Source organism: Symphalangus syndactylus, chromosome 4, assembly GCF_028878055.3.
Source record: "Symphalangus syndactylus isolate Jambi chromosome 4, NHGRI_mSymSyn1-v2.1_pri, whole genome shotgun sequence".
NCBI lineage: Eukaryota > Metazoa > Chordata > Mammalia > Primates > Hylobatidae > Symphalangus > Symphalangus syndactylus.
In genome coordinates this window covers 61,596,882-61,618,270 of record NC_072426.2, presented here as the reverse complement: position 1 = coordinate 61,618,270, position 21,389 = coordinate 61,596,882, and the positions used below count along the sequence as shown (strand labels likewise).

General features: G+C 39.9%; 1 pseudogene; it reads right to left on the bottom strand.

Moving 5' to 3' along the window:
• Positions 1–21,389, bottom strand: part of LOC129480083 (uncharacterized) — a 42,436-nt pseudogene continuing 21,047 nt past the window's right edge.

The window sequence follows — 21,389 nt, the reverse complement described above, 5'->3', positions numbered from 1 at the left end:
TTACAGTCCCCATTTCTGCAGCTGGTCACGTGGTCATAGCTGGTATTGATGACAGCCTTCTTCTACTGCCTTTTCTGCATTCTCTTTGCCTTCAGCAAGCACCTCAGCAGGTCGTAGTTTTTTTCCTGGTGGAATGACCCAAACCTTCATTCCTGAGGGGTCTGGGCCATTTGTAGTCCTGCCTGGATTGGGCTGTTGTAGTTTTCCATTGACCTTAATCACAGGGCATAGTAATGCTAAGAGATGCCCCAGTGGATCTCCTGCATTCCATGCATACTCTTCCTTACCTCCATTGTGGAATAGTAGACTGATTTCATCTTGATAGTCCTCATCAATTACCCCAGCCAACACTGTAACTCTCTTCTTAGCATGTTGACTTAAAGGTAGGAGGAGCCAAAAGTGTCCAGGTGGCAATCTTAACTTCCAGTTTAATGGAATCATTGTTATGTCTCCTGGTGGCAGGATTCCTCCCTCTGGAAATAAGATCTCTAGGCCAGCAGAATGTAATGTCACAGGAACAGGAAGCAAAAATTTTGCTAGTGGATCACTAGGGGTTTTGCTGAGTGGTGCCACTTTCACTTCCACACCTTGATCCCTGGACCCGTGAATTCTGGCTATGGGAGAAACAGTACCATATATTGGACACTGATTCAGAGCATACATGGCCTTCTGGAGAACTTTGCCCCAGCCCTGTAAAGTACTGTCACCTAGTTGGCATTGTAATTGTGACTTCAAAAGGCCATTCCACCGTTCTATCAATCCAGCTGCTTCAGGATGATGGGGAACATGATAAGACCAGTGAATTCCATGAGCATGAGCCCACTGCCACACTGCTTTAGCCATAAAGTGAGTGCCTTGGTCAGAAGCAATGCTGTGTGGAATACCATGATGGTGGATAAGGCATTCTATGAGTCCATGGATGGGAGTCTTGGCATTGTGTTCAGGATAGGCAAACCCATATCCGGGGTAAGTGTGTATCCCAGTGAGGACAAACCTCTGCCCTTTCCGTGTTGGAAGAGGTCCAATATAATCAACCTGCCACCAGGTAGATGGCTGATCACCCTGAGGAATGGTGCCATATCGAGGGTCAGTGTTGGTCTCTGCTGCTGGCAAATTGGGCGCTCAACAGTGGCGATAGCCAAGTCAGCCTTGGTGAGTGGAAGCCCATGTTGCTAAGCCCATGCATAACCTCCAACCCTGCCACCATGGCCACTTTCTTCATGGGCCCATTGGGCAATGACAGGGGTGACTGGGGAAAGAGGCTAAGTGGTATCCACAGAACAGGCCATCCTATCCACTTGATTATTAAAATCCTCCTCTGCTGAGGCCACCTGTGGGTAAGCACGCATATGGGATACAAATATCTTCACAGTTTTTGACCACTCAGAAAGGTCCATCCATGTACCTCTTCCCCAAATTTCTTTGTTATCAATTTTTTAATCATGCTTCTTCCAAGTCCCTGATCATCCAGCCAAACCATTGGCTACAGCCCATGAATCAGCATATTATTGCACATCTGGCCATTTCTCCTTCCAGGTAAAGTGCACAACCAGGTGCACTGCTCGAAGTTCTGCCCACTGGGAAGATTTCCCTTCACCACTGTCCTTCAGGAATGGCCTAGAGTGAGCCTGTAATGCTGCAGTTGTCCACTTTCGGGTGGTGCCTGCATATTGTGCAGAACCATCTGTGAAGCAGGTCCTAGTCTTCTCTTCCTCTGTCAACTGATCATAGGGAACTCACCATGAGGCCATTGGTGCAGGGTGGGGAAGAGAAGGCAGGAGTGGAGACCGCAGGCATTTGAGCCACTTCCTCATGTAACTTACTTGTGCCTTCAGGACCTGCTCGAGCCCGGTCATGTATATACTACTTCCATTTGATGATGGAATGCTGCTGTGCACAACCCACTTTATGGCTAGATGGGTCAGAAAGCATCCAGTTCATGATAGGCAGTTAAGGTCACATGGTGACTTGATGACCCACAGTCAAACGTTCAGTTTTCACCAAAGCCCAGTAACAGGCCAAAAGCTGTCTCTCAAAAGGAGAGTAGTTATCTGCAGAAGATGGCAAGGTCTTGCTCCAAAATCCTAGAGGCCTCCACTGTGATTCACCTATTGGGTCCTGCCAAAGGCTCCGAACAGCATCCCTATCTGCCAGTGCCACCTCAAGTGCCATTGGATCTGCTGGGTCAAATGGCCCAAGTGGCAGAGCAGCTTGCACAGCAGGCTGGACCTGTTGCAGAGCCTTCTCTTGTTCTGGAACCCACTCAAAACTGGCAGCCTTTTGGGTTGCTCGATAAATGGGTTGTAGTAACACATCCAAATGAAAAATGCGTTGCCTCCAAAATCCAAATAGGCCCACTAGGCATTGTGCCTCTTTCTTGGTTGTATGAGGGCCAAAATGCAGCAACTTATCCTTCACTTTAGAAAGAATATTTTGACAGGCCCGCACCAATGGACCCCACAACACTGGACCCCCTTTTATTCAGGTAGAAAATTCCTGAATTTTAGTCAGATTTATTTCCCATCTTCTGACACGCAATATCTCACCAGTAAGTCCAGTGTATTTGCTACTTCTTGCTCACCGGATCCAATCAGCATAATGTCATCAATGTAATGAACTAGAGTGATATCTTGTGAAAGCAAAAAGTGATCAAGGTCCCTCTGAGTAAAATTATGACACAAAGCGGGAGAGTTGATATACCCCTGAGGTAGGACAGTAAAGGTATATTGCTGGCCTTGCCAGCTGAAGGCAAATTGCTTCTGGTGGGCCTTATGAACAGGAATGGAGAAAAAGGCATTTGCCAAGTCAGTGGCTGCATACCAGGTACCAGGAGACGTGTTAATTTGCTCAAGCAATGAAACCACATGTGGTACAGCAGCTGCAATTGGAGTTGCTTCTTGGTTAAGCTTATGATAATCCACTGTCATTCTCCAAGATCCATCTGTCTTCTGCACAGTCCAAATGGGAGAGTTGAAGGGGAATGTGGTGGGAATCACTACCCCTGCATCTTTCAAGTCCTTGATAGTGGCACTAATTTCCACAATCCCTCCAGGGATGCAACATTTTTACTATTTTTCTAGGTAGAGGCAGCTTTAGTGGTCTCCATTTGGCCTCTTCCACCAGAATAGCCCTCTCCCTACCAGTGAGGGAGCCAATGTGGGGATTCTGCCAGCTGTTAAGAATGTCTATGCCAATTATGCATTCTGGCAGTGGGGATATGACCACAGGATGAGTCCAGGCATCCACTGGACCCACAGTAACTTGGACCCGAACTAAAACTCTATTAATTATCTGACCTCCATAAGCCCCTACTTTAACTGGAGGACCACAGTGACATTTTGGATGACTTTATACATAGTACCTTTGACCATATGTGGAGAACCATGGAACATAGTGAAGCTGGTTGGTTGCTCCTAAGTTCAGTGGACAAAGTGATGAAAGAAAATGAGGAACCCAGGGATTCTGTCTCCTGGCTTCAGAAGCAGATACTGAGACTCAAATCTACGAAGGTTGCCCTGAGTGAGAGTCTTATCTCCTGTAGAGAAAGAGCTGAAATTGTAGAAAAACAGGCACAGCTCTTATCATTCGAGTGGCTGACTTTTGTTTAATGAACGTGTATCCTTTGCTTTTACTAAATTAAATTATTAGTTCTAGTAGCTTTTTGTAGATTCCTTAAAAGTTTACATACAGATAATCACGTTTTCAGTGAATTAGTTTCACTTCTTTTTTCCAGTCTTTAGCCCTTTATTTATATTAGGTTCGTGCAAAAGTAAATGCAGTTATTGCCATTACTTTTAATTACTCTTAATGGCAAAACCTGCAATTATTTTTGCAGCAACCTAACATTTCTTGCCATATAGCACTGGCTAGGAACTCCAATACAACATTGAATAGAAGTGATGAGAGAAAACATCCCCGCTTTATTCCAAATCTTAGAGGGAAATCATACAGTCTTTCACCACTAACTATAATAACCATAGTTTTTTTTGTAGATACCCTTTATCTGATTGCCAAAATAATTTTCTTCTACTCCTAGTTTGCTGGGAACATTTATAATGAATTAATGTTGACTTTATCAAATTATTATTTAATGCCCATTGTGATCAAATGAATTTTCTTTTTTAGTTTGTTAATATGATTAATTATATTAGTTAATATTTAAATGTTGAACCAACTTTGCACTCTTGGAATAAAACTTACTTTGTCTTGAAGACTTTATATATGTATTATTGGATTCAATTTACCAAAATCTTGGTAAGCTGTTTTCAGTCAATATTTAACAGAAGTATTTGTCCTTTTATTTATTTATCTATTTGATAAATGCAATAGATTAAAAACTAACTCTTTAATAACTGTTTCTTTTATTGTAATGCCTTTGTCTGCTTTTGTTATCAGAATAATCCTAGCCTCTGTAGTTACCAAAACAGTATGATACTGATATAAGAGTAGGCACATAGACCAATGGAACAGAATAGAGAACCCAGAAATAAAGTCAAATATGTACAGCCAACTAATCTTCAACAAAGCATACAAAAACATAAATTGAGGAATGGATATCCTATTTAAAAAATGTTACTGGGAAAACTGGCAAGCCACATGAAGAAAAATGAAAACTGGATCCCTACCTCTTCCTTTATCTAAAAATCAACTCAAGATGGATCAAAGACTTAAATATAAGACCTGAAGCTATAAAAATTCTAGAAGACAACATTGAAAAAATTCTTCTAGACATCAGCCTAGGGAAAGACTTCATGACTAAGACCCAAAAGCAAATGTGACAAAAGTAAAAATAAATAAATGGGACCTAATGAAATTAAAAAGCTTCTGCACAGCAAAAGAAATAATCGGGCCGGGCGCGGTGGCTCACGCTTGTAATCCCAGCACTTTGGGAGGCCGAGGCAGGTGGATCACGAGGTCAGGAGATCGAGACCACGGTGAAACCCCGTCTCTACAAAAAATACAAAAAAATTAGCCGGGCGTAGTGGCGGGCGCCTGTAGTCCCAGCTACTCGGAGAGGCTGAGGCAGGAGAATGAGATTGCGCCACTGCACTCCAGCCTGGGCGACAGAGCGCGACTCCCTCTCAAAAAAAAAAAAGACATAATCGGCAGAGTAAACAGACAACCCACAGAGTGGGAGAAAATATTTGTAAACTATGCATCTAACAAAGGACTTATATCCAGAATCTATAAGAAATTCAAACAAACCAGCAAGAAGAAACAAATAATCCCATTAAAAAGTGGGCAAAGGACATGATTAGGCATTTCACAAAAGAAAATATACAAATGGCCAACAAACATATGAAAAAAATGCTTAATATCACTAATCATCAGAGAAATTCAAATTAAAATAACAATGAGATACCACCTTACTCCTGCAAGAATGGCCATTACTGAAAAGCAAAAAAAGCAATAGATGTTGGCCTTGGATATGGGAAAAAGGGAAAGTTTATGCAGTTCTAGTAAGAATGTAAATTAGTACAACCTCTATAGAGAACACTACGGAGATTCCCTAAAGAACTAAAAGTAGAACTACCATTTGACAACAATCCCACTACTGGGTATCTAGCTAAAGGAAAAGAAGTTATTATATGAAAAAGATATTTGCACACATGTGTTTATGGCAACACAATTCACAGTTGCAAAGATGTGGAACCACCCTAAATGCCCATGAACTAAAGAGTGAATAAATAAAATGTAGTATATATATACACCATGAAATACTACTCAGCCATTAAAAGAAATGAAATAATGTCTCTTGCAGCAACTTAGATGGTGCTGGAGGCCATTAATCTAAGTGAATTAACACAGGAGTGAAAAACCAAAAACAATATTTCTCATTTATAAGTGAGAGCTAAGCTATGAGTATGCAAAGGCATACAGAGTGATATAATAGACTTCAGAGGCTCAGAAGGCAGAAGGTTGGGGGCGGCTAGGGATAAAAAACTAAACGCTAGGTACAATGTACACTACTCGAGTGATGTGCTCTAAAATCTCAGAATTTACCACTGTGTAATTTATCCATGTAACAAAAATCCACTTGTATCTCAAAATCTATTAAAGTAAAAAAAATTTGCCAGGCACAGTGGCTCATGCCTGTAATCCCAGCACTTTAGGAGGCCAAGGAGGGTGGATCACCCGAGGTCAGGAGTTCAAGACCAGCCTGGCCAACACGGTGAAACCCCATCTCTACTAAAAATACAAAAATTAGCTAGGTGTGGTCGTGGGCGCCTGTAATCCCAGCTACTCAGGAGGCTGAGGCAGGAGAATCTTTTGAACCCGGGAGGCGAAGTTTGCAGCGAGCCGAGATCGTGCCACTGCACTCCAGCCTGAGCAACAGAGTGAGACTCTGTCTCAAAAAAAACAACAAACAACAACAGCAACAACAAATATGTAAAAAAGAAATAATCTTAGCCTCACGAAATGAGTTGAGATAAATTTTATTCTCTTTTATTTTTTGGGTATGTTTGTGTAGATTTAGTATTATTTTGTTTTCTTAAATGTTTGGAAGAACTCATGAGTAAAACCAACTGCCTGAAGCTTTTTTGTTGTTGCGCTGTTTGTTTGTTTATTGTTTTGTATATTTGTGTGGGAAGGTTTTTAAATACACATTTAATATCTTTAAGAGATATATGACTACTTAGATCATCCATATCTTTTTTAGTTAACTTAGCTAATTTACTGAATTTGTAAATTTTGTCTAATTTGTCAAATTTATTGGTATGAAGTTGCTCATAACAGTCCCCTACTTTTTTATGTCTATAGGATTTTAGGAATGTCCAGTCTCACATTCTTGATATTGGCAATCTCTGTCTTCTCAGTTTTGCTCATCAGTGTGATGCGAAGTTTAGCAATTATTTGTCTCAAAAAAAACAATTTTTGGCTCTTTTGTTATGTTAATTATTTTCTGTTTTCTATTTCATTGATTTTGTCTCTCATTACTTCCTTCTTTCTGCTTAGTTGGGGTATAATCATAAAGTGATTATGCTCATTTTTTTTCCTTCCTTCTGTTTAGTAGGGGTATAATCATAAAATGATTAGGTCATTGATTTTAAATGTTTTGCTTCTTTTAGGTAGTTTGTAATGCTATGAATATTCTTCTAATCAATTTTTAGCCATATCTCACACATTTTGATATGCTATAATTCAGCTCAACCCATTTTCCTCTTGGACAATTGACTTTTTATGTCTACTGTTAATTCTCAAATAGTTAGGGATTTTCCAAATATCTTTCTGTGACTGATTTCTAATAAAATTTTGTTGTGGTAAGAGAATATACATTAAATTATTTCAATTTTTTAAATTTATTGAGACTTGTTTTAGGAACCAAAATATGATCTATATTGGTAAATGTGTCTTGAGCCCTGGAAAAGAATATGTATTCTGCTGTTGTTGGTTGGAGTGTTCTAGAAATGTTAACTAAATTTAATTGGTAGTGATTTCCAAGTATTCTATATCCTTAGTGACTTCCAATCTTTTTCTATTAAATATTAAAATAGGGGTATTGAAATCTCCATTGTGGCTATGTCTACTCCTATCAGTTATTGCTTTGAAACTCTCTTAAGAGTATATATTTAGAACGTCATATCCTCTTGATGAATTGACCCGTTTATCAATATGAAATGGCCCTCATTATCTCTTTTTAATATTCTTTGCTCTGAAATATACTTATTAATATGTTTTGATCATTCTTTTTTCTTTTTTTTTTTTTTTTTTGGAGACAGAGTCTTGCCCTGTTGCCCAGGCTGGAGTGCAGTGGTGAGTTCTCAGCTCACTGAAACCCCCACCTCTCAGGCTTAAGCGATTCTCATGCCTCAGCTTCCTGAATAGATGGACTATAGGCACCCGCCACCATGCCCGGCTAATTTTTTGTATTTTCGTAAAGACGAAGTTTTACCATGTTGCCCAGGGTGATTTCAAACTCCTGAGCTCAGGCAATCTGCCCACCTTGGCCTCTCAAAGTGGTAGGATTACAGGCATGAGTCACTGTGCCTGGCCAATTTTCTGTATTTCTGCTGCTCTGACATGTGGGCCTTGCTGACACTGGAAAGACTGCCCCTCCCAGGGATAGCCAATTCCTAGAGGAATTATGTGAACAATTCAAATACAAACCAACAAATCCAGATCCCCTAACCTCAACCATCTCCTTTTTTGGTCTTCACATGCACAGTCACTATTCCCCTCACCTAATCACCCCAGTGTCAGGTACCAGACAACAAGAGACAGCCCTTTTATTCTAGAGCCCATTGAAATTATTAAAACTAGCCAAAATCCTAAGCCTGCTTATACTGTCTTGCTTTGCCTCTCCAGTAAGAACCACAAAAAGGCTCTTGCCCATGTGTCCCCCTCACTCCCTCTGTCTCCTGACCACCCTGGTGCTCCTTCACATGCCCTTGTTGTTTGGCATGCCCTTCCTCTTGGGAACTATGAATAGCAAAGTATCATTTCAATGGCAATCATCTCCTAATTTGTTAGATTTAACACACCAGGACAATAATAAAATCTACATCTTAAAACAATGTATAACTATGTTAATATAGCCACTTCAGATTTCTTTCCTTTTTTTCTTTTTCTTTTTGAGATGGAGTCTCACTCTGTCACCTAGGCTAGAGTGCAGTGGCGCGATCTCTGCTCACTGCAACCTCTGCCTCCCAGGTTCAAGCGATTCTCCTGCCTCAGCCTCCTGAGTAGCTGGGACTACAGGCACCTACCACCATGCCTGGCTGATTTTTTATTTTTAGTAGAGACGGGGTTTCACCATCTTGGCCAGGCTGGTCTCGAACTCCTGACCTCAAATTATCCACCCGCCTCGGCCTCCCAAAGTGCTGGGATTACAGGGGTGAGCCACCACGCCCGGACTTCAAATTTCTTTTGATTGTGTCCACAGACCACATCTTTTTCTACCTTTTTACTTTTATTACTTTTATCTTTATATTCAAAGTAGGCAGCATGCAGTTGGATTTTGCTTTTTAATCTAATATGACAATTTCTGCCTTTTAACTGAACTATTTAGACCATTTACATTTACTGGAATTGTCAATAAAGTTATATTTAAATCTACCACTGTTTTATGTGGGGTGTTGTTTTTGTTGTCGTTGTTGCATGAGTTCTTTGCTTCTTTACTTCTTTTCTCAGCATCTTTTCTGTTAATCATGTTTTTATTAATTCTACTTTATCTTCCTCGTTGGTCTGTTAGCTATTCTTTGTTTTTTCAAGCAATTGATTTAAAGTTGATATTATACATGGCCTACATTCAAGTAATATACTATTTCAACTATTGTATAAAAACTTTAAAAGAATATACTCTGTTTTCTTCCTCCTACACCTGACCTTTATGCTATCATTGTCAGATATTTTACTTCCATATATAAATTCATAATGTATTCTTATTATTTTGCCTTAAATAGTCAATATCCTTTAAAAATCTTTTTTATTATACTTTAAGTTCTAGGGTACATGTGCACAATGTGCAGGTTTGTTACATATGTATACATGTGCCATGTTGGTGTGCTGCACCCATTAACTCGTCATTTGCATTAGGTATATCTCCTAATGCTATCCCTCCCACCTCCCCCCACCCCAGGACAGGCCCCAGTGTGTGATGTTCCCCTTCCTGTGTCCAAGTGTTCTCATTGTTCAGTTCCCACCTGTGAGTGAGAACATGCAGTGTTTGGTTTTTTGTCCTTGGGATAGTTTGCTGAGAATGATGGTTTCCAGCTTCATCCATGTCCCTATAAAGGACATGAACTCATCCTTTTTTATGGCTGCATAGTACTCCATGGTGTATATGTGCCACATTTTCTTAATCCAGTCTATCACTGACGGACATTTGGGTTGGTTCCAAGTCTCTGCTATTGTGAATAGTGTCTCAGTAAACATGCGTGTGCATGTGTCTTTATAGTAGCATGATTTATAATCCTTTCGGTATATACCCAGTAATGGGATGGCTGGGTCAAATGGTATTTCTAGTTCTAGATCATTGAGGAATGGCCATACTGACTTCCACAATGGTTGAACTACTTTACACTCCCACCAACAGTGTAAAAGTGTTCCTATTTCTCCACATCCCCTCTAGCACCTGTTGTTTCCTGACTTTTTAATGATTGCCATTCTAACCGGTATGAGATGGTATCTCATTGTGGTTTTGATTTGCATTTCTCTGATGGCCAGTGATGATGAGCATTTTTTCATGTATCTGTTGGCTGCATAAATGTCTTCTTTTGAGAAGTGTCTGTTCATATCCTTTGCCCACTTTTTGATGGGGTTGTTTGTTTTTTTCTTGTAAATTTGTTTGTGCTCTTTGTAGATTCTGGATATTAGCCTTTCGTCAGATGAGTAGATTGCAAAAATTTGCTCCTATTCTGTAGGTTGCCTGTTCACTCATGATAGTTTCTTTTGATGTGCAGAAGCTCTTTAGTTTAATTAGATCCCATTTGTCAATTTTGGCTTTTGTTGCCATTGCTTTTGGTGTTTCAAACATGAAGTCCTTGCCCATGCCTATGTCTTGAATGGTATTGCCTAGGTTTTCTTCTAGGCTTTTTAAGGCTTTAGGTCTAACACTTAAGTCTTTGATCCATCTTGAATTAATTTTTGTATAAGGTGTAAGGAAGGGATCTAGTTTCAGCTTTCTACATATGGCTAGCCAGTTTTCCCAGCACCATTTATTAAATAGGGAATCCTTTCCCCATTTCTTGTTTTTGTCAGGTTTGTCAAAGATCAGATAGTTGTACATGTGTGGTATTATTTCTGAGGGCTCTGTTCTGTTCCATTGGTCTATATCTCTCTTTTGGTACCAGTACCATGCTGTTTTGGTTACTATAGCCTTGTAGTATAGTTTGAAGTCAGGTAGCATGATACCTCCAGCTTTGTTCTTTTGGCTTAGGATTATCTTGGCAATGCAGGCCCTTTTTTGATTCCATATGAACTTTAAAGTAGTTTTTTCCAATTCTGTGAAGAAAGTCATTGGTAGCTTAATGGGGATGGCATTGAATCTATACATTACCTTGGGCAGTATGGCCATTTTCATGATATTGATTCTTCCTATCCATGGGCATGGCATGTTCTTCCATTTATGTCTTCTTTTATTTTGTTGAGCAGTGGTTTGTAGTTCTCCTTGAAGAGGTCCTTCACATCCCTTGTAAGTTGGAATCCTAGGTATTTTATTCTCTTTGAAGCAATTGTGAATAGGAATTCATTCGTGATTTGGCTCTCTGTTTCTCTGTTATTGGTGTATAAGAATGCTTATGATTTTTGCACATTGATTTTGTATCCTGAGACTTTGCTGAAGTTGCTTATCAGCCTAAGGAGATTTTGGGCTGAGTCGATGGGGTTTTCTAAATATACAATCATGTCATCTGCAAACAGGGACAATTTGACTTCCTCTTTTCCTAATTGAATACCCTTTCTTTCTTTCTCCTGCCTGATTTCCCTGGCCAGAATTTCCAACACTATGTTGCATAGGAGTGGTGAGAGAGGGCATTCCTGTCTTGTGCCAGTTTTCAAAGGGAATGCTTCCAGTTTTTGCCCATTCAGTATGATATTGGCTGTGGGTTTGTCATAGACAGCTGTTATTATTTTGAGATACATCCCATCAGTACCTAATTTATTGAGAGTTTTTAGCACGAAGGGCTGTTGAATTTTGTCAAAGGCCTTTTCTGCATCTATTGAGATAATCATGTGGTTTTTGGTTTTGGTTCTGTTTATATGCTGGATTATGTTTACTGCTTTGCATATGTTGAACCAGCCTTGCATCCCAGGGATGTAGCCCACTTGATCATGGTGGATAAGCTTTTTCATGTGCGGCTGGATGCGGTTTGCCAGTATTTTATTGAAGATTTTTGCATCTATGTTCATCAGCGATATTGGTCTAAAATTCTCTTTTTCTGTTGTGTCTCTGCCAGGCTTTGGTATCAGGATGATGCTGGCCTCGTAAAATGAATTAGGGAGGATTCTTTCTTTTTCTATTGATTGGAATAGTTTCAGAAGGAATGTAACAGCTCCTCTTTGTACCTCTGGTAGAATTCGGTTGTGAATCTATCTGGTCCTGGACTTTTTTTGGTTGGCAAGCTATTAATTATTGCCTCTAATTCAGAGCCTGTTATTGGTCTATTCAGGGATTCAACTTATTCCTGGTTTAATCTTGGGAGGGTATCCATTTCTTCTAGATTTTCTAGTTTATTTGCATAGAGGTGTTTACAGTATTCTCTGACGGTAGTTTGTATTTCTGTGGGATTGGTGATGATATCCCCTTTATCATTTTTTATTGTGTCTATTTGATTCTTCTCTCTTTTCTTCTTTATTAGTCTTGCTAGCAGTCTATCAGTTTTGTTGATCTTTTCCAAAAACCAGCTCTTGGATTCATTGAATTGTTGAAGGGTTTTTTGTGTCTCTATCTCTTTCAGTTCTGTTCTGATCTTAGTTATTTCTTGCCGTCTGCTAGCTTTTGAATGTGTTTGCTCTTACTTCTCTAGTTCTTTTAATTGTGATGTTAGGGTATTAATTTTAGGTCTTTCCTGCTTTCTCCTGTGGGCATTTAGTGCTATAAATTTCACTCTACACACTGCTTTAAATGTGTCCCAGAGATTCTGATATGTTGTGTCTTTGTTCTCATTGGTTTCAAAGAACATCTTTATTTCTGCCTTCATTTCATTATGTACTCAGTAGTCATTCAGGAGCAGGTTGTTCAGTTTTCATGTAGTTGAGCAGTTTTGAGAGAGTTTCTTAATCCTGAGTTCTAGTTTGATTGCACTGTGATCTGAGAGATAGTTTGTTATAATTTCCGTTCTTTTACATTTGCTGAGGAGTGCTTTACTTCCAACTATGTGGTCAATTTTGGAATAAGTACAATGTGGTGCTGAGAAGAATGTATATTCTATTGATTTGGGGTGGAGAGTTGTGTAGATGTCTATTAGGTCCTCTTGGTGCAGAGCTGAATTCAATTCCTGGATATCCTTGTTAACTTTCTGTCTCATTGATCTGTCTAATGTTGACAGTGGGGTGTTAAAATCTCCCATTATTATTGTGTGGGAGTCTAAGTCTCTTTGTAGGTCTCTAAGGACTTGCTTTATGAATCTTGATGCTCCTATATTAGGTGCATATGTATTTAGTATAATTAGCTCTTTTTATTGAATTGATCTCTTTACCATTATGTAATGCCCTTCTTTGTCTCTTTTGATCTTTGTTGGTTTAAAGTCTGTTTTATCTGAGACTAGGATTGCAACCGCTGCCTTTTTTTGTTTTCCATTTGCTTGGTAGAACTTCCTCCATCCCTTTATTTTGAGCCTATGTGTGTCTCTGCATGTGAGATGGGTTTCCTGAATACAGCACACTGATAGGTCTTGACTCTTCATTCAATTTGCCAGTCTGTGTCTTTTAATTGGAGCATTTAGCCCATTTACATTTAAAGTTAATATTGTTATGTGTGAATTTGATCCTGTCATTATGATGTTAGCTGGTTATTTTGCTCGTTAGTTGATGCAGTTTCTTCCTAGCCTCGATGATCTTTACAATTTGGCATGTTTTTGCAGTGGCTGGTACCACTTGTTCCTTTCCATGTTTAGTAGTTCCTTCAGGAGCTCTTTTAGGGTAGGCCTGGTGGTGACAAAATCTCTCAGCATTTGCTTGTCTGTAAAGGATTTATTTCTCCTTCACTTATGAAGCTTAGTTTGGCTGGATATGAAACTCTGGGTTGAAAATTCTTTTCTTTAAGAATGTTGAGTATTGGCCCCCACTCTCTTCTGGCTTGTAGAGTTTCTGCCGAGAGATCAGCTGTTAATCTGATGGGTTTCCCTTTGTGTGTAACCCGATCTTACTCTCTGGCTGCCCTTAACATTTTTTCCTTCATTTCAACTTTGGTGAATCTGACAATTATGTGTCTTGGAGTTGCTCTTCTTGAGGAGTATCTTTGTGGTGTTCTCTGTATGTCCTGAATTTGTGTGTTGGCCTGCCTTGCTAGGTTGGGGAAGTTGTCCTGGATAATATCCTGCAGAATGTTTGCCAACTTGGTTCCATTCTCCCTGTCACTTTCAGGTACACCAATCAGACGTAGATTTGGTCTTTTCACATAGTCCCGTGTTTCTTGGAGGCTTTGTTCATTTCTTTTTACTCTTTTTTGTCTAAACTTTTCTTCTCACTTCATTTCATTCATTTGGTCTTCAATCACTGATACTCTTTCTTCCAGTTGATTGAATCAGCTACTGAAGCTTGTGCATTTATCACGTAGTTCTCATGCCATGGTTTTCAGCTCCATCAGGTCATTTAAGGACTTCTCTACACTGGTTATTCTAGTTAGCCATTCATCTAATCTTTTTTCAAGGTTTTTAGCTTCTTTGCGATGGGTTTGAACTTCCTCCTTTAGCTCGGAGAAGTTTGAGGTCTGAAGCCTCTCTCAACTTGTCAAAGTCATTCAGCTTTGTTCCATTGCTGGTGAGGAGCTGCGTTCCTTTGGAGGGGGAGAGGTGCTCTGATTTTTAGAATTTTCAGCTTTTCTGCTCTGTTTTTTCCCCATCTTTGTGGTTTTATCTACCTTTGGTCTTTGATGATGGTGACGTACAGATAGGGTTTTGGTGTGGATGTCTTTTCTGTTTGTTAGTTTTCCTTCTAACAATCAGGACCCATAGCTGCAGGTCTGTTGGAGTTTGCTAGAGGTCTACTCCACACCCTGTTTGCCTGGGTATCAGCAGTGGAGGCTGCAGAACAGCGAATATTCCTGAACAGCAAATGTTGCTGCCTGATCGTTCCTCTGGAAGCTTCATCTCAGAGGCGTACCCAGCAGTGTGAGGTGTCAGTCTGCCCCTACTGGAGGGTGCCTCCCAGTTAGGCTACTTGGGGGTCAGGGACCCACTTGAGGAGGCAGTCTGTCCGTTCTCAGATCTCAAACTCCGTGGTGGGAGAACCACTACTAACTTCAAAGCTGTCAGACAGGGACATTTAAGTCTGCAGTGGTTTCTGCTGCCTTTTGTTTGGCTATGCCCTGCCCCCAGAGGTGGTGTCTACAGAGGCAGGCAGCCCTCCTTGAGCTGCGGTTGGGCTCCACCCAGTTTGAGCTTCCTGCTGCTTTGTTTACCTACTCAAGCCTCAGCAATGGAGGGCGCCCCTCCCCCAGCCTCACTGCCACCTTGCTGTTCGATCTCAGACTGCTGTGCTAGCAATGAGTGAGGCTCCGTGGGCGAGGGACCTTAGGAGCCAGGCGTGGAATATAATCTCCTGGTGTGCCATTTGCTAAGACCATTGGAAAAGCGCAGTATTAGGGTGGGAGTGATCTGACTTTCCAGGTGCCATCTGTCACAGCTTCCCTTGGCTAGGAAAAGGAATTCCCTGATCCCTTGTGCTTCCCGGGTGAGGCGATGCCTCACCCTGCTTTGGCTCATGCTTGGTGGACTGCACCCACTGTCTAACAAGCTCCAGTGAGATGAACCCAATACCTCAGTTGGAAATGCAGAAATCAACTGTTTTCTGTGTCGCTTACGCTGGGAGCTGTACACTGGAGCTGTTCCTATTCGGCCATCTTTGAACTGCCTAAAAATATTTTTAAAATAAAAATATTTTATATTTTCCCAACTGTTTATCATTTCTGGCACTCTGCATTTCTTTTTGTAGATTCCATCTTATATCATTTTCATTCTGCCTTGAAAGGCTTTCTTTCAAGGAAGGAGTTATCTGCTGCCAATGAATTATCTTGGCTTTTAAATGTTTATATAAGTCCTTATTTGAATTTCATTTCTAAAAGATATTTTTGCTGGGTATAGAATTTTAGGTGGAGTTTTTTAAAATATGTCATTCCATATTAAAGATGTTTGGATGCAGTATTTCTGAAGAGAAGTCTGTTGTCTTTCTCACTTTTGTTTCTCTGACTACTGTTTTTTCTCTCACTACTTTAAAAACCTTATTATCTTTTATCACTGATTTTTAGAAATTTGATCATTTTGTATACCTCAGCATACTTTTATATATATATTTTTTTGCTTCAGATTTGTTGAACTACTGGGATGGTTGGTTTTATAGATTTCATCAAATTTATGGTCATTAGTGCTATAATATTTTTTCTTTCTCTCCATCTTTTATGTGGACTCCAAATCATACATGTTTGGTTTCCTGATATTGTCTTATCGCTCACTATTACTGCTGTTTTTCTCTGTATTAGTTTGGAAAGTGTCTTCAAGTTTATTAATTGTTTTTTTCTATGCTGTGTCATCTGCTCTCTATCTTCCCTAGGCATTGTTTCCAGATACTGTATGTTTTACCACTTTAACTTTTATTTTGAATTTTTAATACATTTTATTTTTTTCTGCTCATGTTCATCCTTTCTTCTACAATCTTGAATTGTTATAACAGTTGTCTTAATGCCCTGTCTACCAATTTTATTTCAAATGTCATTCCTACATTCGTTCCTTCTGACAGATTTTTCTCTTCTTTGTGAGTATCATTTTTCTGCTTCTTTGAATTCCTGGTCATTTTTTAATAGATGCCAAATATTGAATATTTTATGTTGTTTGGTGTTGGAATTTTTTTATATTATTTTAAATATTTGGGGACTAAGTTTATGGATGCAGTGAAGTTCCTTGGAATCTGTTTAATATGCCTGAGGCTTGCTTATAAGCTTTGTTAAGTCAAATCCAAAACAGCTTTTAGTCTAGAGTTAATTTTCTCCCACTTTTGTGGGACTTTACTCAACATTCTATTTTTAGGATTTTTTTTTCCTTTGGCATATGTGAACACAAACTGCTCCTAACTCTGTGTAAGCTCTGGGGGTTTTTCTGTCCACTCATTTCTCATGATATCTTCTCCTGCTTTGGTAGTTTCCACAAGTGAATGTGCAAATCAGTACTCAGTTAAAAACTCATGAGAACCCCCCTGCAGATCTCCTGACCTCTCTCCTTGAGAAGCTCCCTCCTCTGCCTCACATATTCTAGCTGCAGAGGCTTCCCCAAACTCCAAATTCTGTCTCTTCATTTTAGCTAGACCACCAGGCTCTGTTCATGCTCCTCCCCTCTCTGTTGTGTCCTTTCAAGTAGTAAGCTAGGACAGTCATTGGGTACCTCTCATTGGTTTCTTTCCTCTTAGTGATTCTTGTCCTATGCTGCCTATTTTCCAAAGGCTGAAAACAACGGTTTCATATATTTTATACAGCTTTCTATTTGCTTATGGCCAGAGGGTAAATGTAGTACCTATTATTCCATCACGGTTAGAAGCAGAATGTTCATGCACTGGTTTTTAAAAGCTTCTCCCTGAGAGTGACAAGGGTCACTGATATTGTCTTATAGCTCACTATTAATGTGACAAATGTCACTTTCACTCATAATTTATAATCACAGTAAGCCATTTGACCAACAATTCTAAAGGTAAAAGAAGGCAAATTCTGCCATATACTTAATGGAAAAACTGAGATATTTGTGAATGGAACTAATGACTTCCACTTTGCCTTAGACCATCCAGTATAAGATTTACTATAGAAGAAAACATCAAGGCTAGTCCCACGAAATTTAGTCACATGCACCATAAGATTATTATTGTAATATTTCTCTTCGAACTCATACTTCTGTTTAGTATAGTGATTACAGCCAAGGCTCCAAAGTAATTCAGGCTAGGGTGCAAATCCCCTTCTGCTGGTACCTGTCTGTTTGACATTGGATAAGTTCGCTAAACCTCCTTAGCTTCATTTTCTTCCTATATGAAATAAAAATAAAAGTAATAATACCTATTCATAAGGTTTTTCCAAGGATTAAATAAACAATGCTGATAAAGCCCTTAGTCCAAAATCTTATACAAGGTAAGTGCTCAATAAATGGCATTTCATTATTGCTATTACAGTTATTGGCTATGTGCTGTAAAATGCTAGGCAGATTGCATAATGGTCACAGCTATCCTGATAGCATGTTTTCAGCTGCTTCCTATCACTTGACGGGACTTTGATTTAGGTCAAGATGGTTGGAACACAGTAAGGCTCGAAGAGTTCATATTTGCTATTAGAAAAAGTTGGCCAGGAGGGCTGGCTCATGCCTGTAATCCCAGCACTTTGGGAGTCTGAGGCAGGTGGATTGCTTGAGCTCAGGATTTATAGATCAGCCTGGGTAACATGGTGAAACCGTGTCTCTACAAAAAACACAAAAATTATCTGGGTGTGGTGCCACGTGCCTGCAGCTCCAGCTATTTGGGAGGTTGAGGAGGGAAGATCGATTGAACTCAGGTAGCAGAGGTTTTAGTGAGCCAATATTGCGCCACTGAACTCCAGCCTGAGCGATGGAGCAAGACCCTGTCTCTAAATATAAATAAATAAATAAGGCTGTTTACTTGTCTCTGAATATAAAGTCCAAATTAAATATGTCAATAGGCCCACATGTGCCTTACCCCCGCAGTTAAAGTTCTCATGTTGTATGTTTCTTTACATGTGGAAAAGGAAAGAGGGGATTAGTTTGGTATTCTTTTAGGCATTTAGATACCTACTAATTAACGTTATAAATTGGTAAGGTCCCTCCTGCCCAGACCTGACAATAATTGACAGAAAAGAATTAATGCCAGGTTTTGAGAAATATACAATTTAACACGGAGTTAATCTGCAACACTATTCAACTTGAAATTTCCACATACACCCAACTCCCCAGGGACACCACTACCTGTCTGTGGCAACCTTCCTTAGCTTCAGTTTCTTCCCACGTAAAATGAAAATAAGAATAAGAATACCTAGTTATAAGGCTTTTCCAAGGATTAGGTGATCAATGCAGGAAAAGTCTCTCACACAGAGCACTGTTCATGATTTTACCTCCTCTACTTTACCAAATGCATTGCCATCACCTGCAAGAACAGGTGAAAATTTGGTGGGACTTCTGTTGCTCTTTAAAAAAAACTTAAGGAGCCCTGAAACTGGCAAAGTCTCCCATGCAACTCAGCCAGGCTCACTAGCATACGCTGGCATTTGTTGGCATTAAAACTCCCCTGCCATTCTAGGAACGGGATTTCCTGGTGACTGTTTCAAGCAACTACGGGTTGATGATTTGTTAAACAGAATGAGAGAGGAGGGGATGGGGCACCAGTGGGTGGAATTGACTCCTCTGGCCCGAACATTGCCTAAACAGAATTAATTTTGTAGTGCCTAGTGACACAGCTGAGGCCCATTGGGAAGCTCATGGGGGAGGAATAGCCTTTTCCAGGCACTTTCAATGAATAACACACAGTACACAGCCTCCTGGACACATGGAATTATTGTCACCACAGTTGACAGTACCAGCTCCTGTGTTGCTAGCTTGCATTTTTTAGCTGGATGTTTTTTAAAAAGAGGGGATCAAAATAACTATCTAGTACATGGTGAGTGAACAAACCCCTGAAGGCATTTCTTGGTTTTTGGCAACTCAGAATATCCAGCTATATCAAATAAGCCCATCTAAAAGAAATTTTAGTCTCATTCTTAACTCACATTACCATTTGAAAAACCATAAATGGAGCTTTAGAATGTCCCCCCGCCCCCTGAAAAAAAAGATGTCACAAAGGCATAGGCTGCTATATTAAATAGATGTGTCCCTAAAAAGTTTTAGGAAAAATTAGTATTTTGGAGGCTGGGCGCAGTGGCTCGCACCTGAATCCCTGCACTTTGGGAGGCCGAGGTGGGCGGATCACTTGAGATCAGGAGTGCGAGACCAGCCTGGGCAACATGGTGGAGCTCCATCTCTACTAAAAATACAAAAAAAGCTGGGCATGGTGGCGGGCGCCTGTAATCCCAGCCATTTGGGAGGCTGAGGCAGGAGAATGGCTTGAACCCCGGAGGTAGAGGTTGCAGTGAGCAGAGATTGCGCCGCCGCACTCCAGCAGCCTGGGTAACAGAGTGAGACTTCATCTAAAAAAAAAATCAATTAATTAATTAATTAATAATAATTTACAGAATATACTACATAGAGAAACAGAAAACACCTAAATAAAAATATTTATTAATATTGTGAAATTGTATTAAGATAATTGAGCAACTGAAAAGCCATAATATAGTACTAAATGAGAATATTGTGTTGTAAAGTGTATCCTTCTTGTAGTGAACATTAGTTGGTGGCATCCCTTGAATTTATTTCTCCCCATTCTAACTATACCAACAGTACCTAGAGTTTCCTTTGCGATATCTCCTCCTCTATTCTTGGCCAAGTATTTTAGATATGATTGATCATCCTCTTACACTGAGTTCCTTTGGTACAGATTCTGAGACAAGTTGCATGCAGAAGGCTTATTGGAGAGTGATCTCAGCAAATACACCATTCAGAATGTAAGGAGGGCAGAACCACGGAGGAACACGCTGAGGCAGTAGCAATGTCGCTGCAATTGAGGTCTTGGCTGATTCTCTGGCGAACTATGAAAATGACATGAGCCCTCAGAGTTAACTCAATAATGAGGCAAGGAAGCAAGATTTTGTGTCCCCACTTCAGCCAGTTGTTGGCTTCAGGCTACCTCCTGGGAGGGGTGTGACTTTGGGTTAGAATCCTCTACAGCCTCAGGGAATTCTCAGAGACAGCCCAGCAATAAACCATAAGCAGCTAACATTCCCAACAGCTGGGAGAGGGGTAAATCAGCCCTGAAGGGGACCACAGTATCTATTCCACATCCATCCCCAGCTACAGGGGTGACCCTAACTGGCGTGAGTCAATCAATGTTTCCTATCTCTCTGAACACAGCATCCATTTCAGGATTGGGCTCATGACAAATTTGAGGGCAGCCAGAACCACGAGAATTAGTTTCTGGACTTCTACAGGAGCAATTAGAAAGGGAGATATTCGCTTCCATGAATTAGGACCTGGCTTTATGTATCCTGGCAGCTATCTTGAAGCCACAAAGGTCAAGTATGACAAGAAAGCGGCTGTGCATGAAGAGGTGTTCTTGAGAGATGAGAGAGAAAAACTATGTAAGCCCCAATCAAGCCGCATTTGAAACTAAATTTTATCCCTGGAAGGAGACAGAATGTTCCCTCTTTAGCTTTAGCCAGTTTAGTCCCTTATATTTGATTCGTTTCCCAAATTTATGTATAGAATGGCATATTTCGTACTAAGACAGCAAGAGCTTTGCTTTTGAAACTTGACAAATTATTAAATTCCACCTGAAAAAGTAAACAAGAACAGTAGATTAAACGCTTTTTTAAAGCGTAAGAGAGAAAAACAAAACCTATCAGAAATTAAAATATCTCTAAAAGCTTTATTAACACAACTTGCTGCTGTTCAATAATAAACAAGAGATAAGTAGAACAAATAGCACAGAAGTTAGAATAACAATTTAACACATGATAAAGACAATAAAAAATTGAATTGATAATACAGTAAAGATGTCATTGGCCAATTGGTAAGCTATTTAGGAAAATTCTACTGAAGACCTGATCTTAAAGTATACATTATATTAATTCATTAGAGATTAGAGAAATAACAACAAAA